This window comes from Tachyglossus aculeatus, chromosome 25, assembly GCF_015852505.1.
Source record: "Tachyglossus aculeatus isolate mTacAcu1 chromosome 25, mTacAcu1.pri, whole genome shotgun sequence".
In the NCBI taxonomy this organism is placed as follows: domain Eukaryota; kingdom Metazoa; phylum Chordata; class Mammalia; order Monotremata; family Tachyglossidae; genus Tachyglossus; species Tachyglossus aculeatus.
The window spans coordinates 914,677-916,586 of record NC_052090.1 but is presented as its reverse complement, the minus strand read 5'-3'; the positions used below and the strand labels follow the sequence as shown (position 1 = coordinate 916,586).

Genomic DNA, 1,910 nt, shown 5'->3' with positions numbered 1-1,910 from the left:
GGCCCTGGTCTACATCTCCAGCCCTGATCACCCTCCTTCTCTATAGTCTTGCATTTCCTCCTGCCTTCAGGACATCCCTAATCAGATGTCCTGCTGACACCGCAAACTTAACAGCTCCAAAAAGAACTCCTTATCTTCTCATTCAAACCCTGTCCTCCTGACTTTCCCATCACTGTAGACAGTACCGCCAACCTCCTGCCTCTCACGCCCATAACCTTGGCATTATTGAGTTATCTCTCTTTTTTTTGATGGTATTTATTAAGCACTTACTAAGTGCAAAGCACTGTATTCAATCTGTCACCAAATCCTGTCAGTTCAACCTTCATAGCATCACTAAAATCTTCCCTTTCCTCTCCATCTGCACTGCTACCATGTTAACCCAAGCACATATCCTATTCGGCCTTGACTACTGCATCTGCCTCCTCGCTTGCCTCCCTGCCTCCTCTCTCTCCCCACTCCAGTCCCTACTTCACTCTGCTGCCTGGATCATATTTCCACAAAACCGTTCAGTCCATATATCCCCACTCCACAAGAAACTCCGGTGCTTGCTCATCCACCTTCGCATTTAACAGAAACTCATCTCACCATAGGCTTTAAAGCACTCAAACACATTGACCTCTCTGAACCCATCCCACACACTTCACACCTCTGATGCCTACTTACTCTTGGTGGCTCTCTTGCCTATCTTGCCACTAACCTCTTTAAAAAGAATTTTTCATTAAAGCTCTGGAGATGGAATTGAAAGAGAAATAATGAACTCATATCTCCCTGGAATAACTTGGGCATCCAGATACCATAAATTATATACCCAAAGAGCCATTTTTTCCCATCAGAACAATTGTAATAGGTTCATAATTTGGGGAGGGAAATTACTGCCGTCTCCTTTGGGAGACTGTCAGAGTCTGGAAGAGCAGAGTAAGCTCCCTCTGAGTAGGGAACGTGTCTGCTAATTCTGCAGTATTATACTTTCCCAAGCGCTCAGTGTTCTGCACCTCGTACACATTCAATAAATACTATCGATCGATTGATTGACTGATTGGGGGCAGCACGGTTCTAGACCAAACTGAAGGTCTACAGGGCTGTAGCTCCGTCCAACCTCCTCTACACCTGTGAGACCTGATGAAGCTCTGGAATGTAATCAGTCACCAGGCATGGAAGATGAGCTCATCTGAACTGGGTGGACAGGTAAGGAGGATAAATACAGCAGCATACCCACCCGCCTGCTGTACGGAGTGCTGAAACTGGGAAACGAAAAACAAGGAGGGCAGAGAAAGCACTTAAAGGACCCAATAAAACAAAGCCTCAGGTAACGCTGCATCCCAGGTGAAAACTGGGAGTCAACTGCTGAGGACAGACTTGCATGGCGCACTGCCATCCAGAAAGGAGTAGCTCTCTTTGTGCAAAAGCTTCATCTGGTAAAAGAGACAAAGAGGCCATGTGCTACCGACACGTCAGCACAACACCAAAAGGAACAACCTTTTATGGGTCCCGTATTGACCATTTCTCCCCTCTCGGAATAGCACCTGGAGAGTTTCCAGTACCCTACCAGTCTCGGCAATGGGAGGGAGAGTCAAGCGGAGGCCTACCCATTCCGTTCCTAGCTTGGGAAGTGGCTAGCGAGTGGAAGCCCATCTCCTACAAGTCAAAACTCACCTGTGCTGGGCAACAGCGGCACGGCAGAGAGTCAGAGTTGGAGACTCAAATTTACTGCATGGAAGAAGGCAATGGTAATGCACGTCCATATTTTTAGCAAGAAAATATGTGGATATGCTACCAGAACTATTGCAGATGGAGGTGGGGTGTTCTGGGAGAGGTGTGTCCATGGCATCGCTGTGGGTCGGAGACGACTCCACGCCGTACACGGCGTAAGACAAAGCATTGACCTTTTCAGGTGAAATTCACTATCAGTG

General features: G+C 47.5%; 1 non-coding gene across 1 annotated transcript; it reads left to right on the top strand.

Annotated features, from left to right (window-relative positions):
* Positions 1 to 1,505: 1,505 nt before the first annotated feature.
* LOC119945608 lies at positions 1,506 to 1,643 on the top strand. Its single transcript, XR_005456270.1, has one exon. It is a non-coding gene; the product is annotated as a small nucleolar RNA SNORA7 (small nucleolar RNA).
* The last annotated feature ends 267 nt before the right edge of the window (positions 1,644 to 1,910 follow it).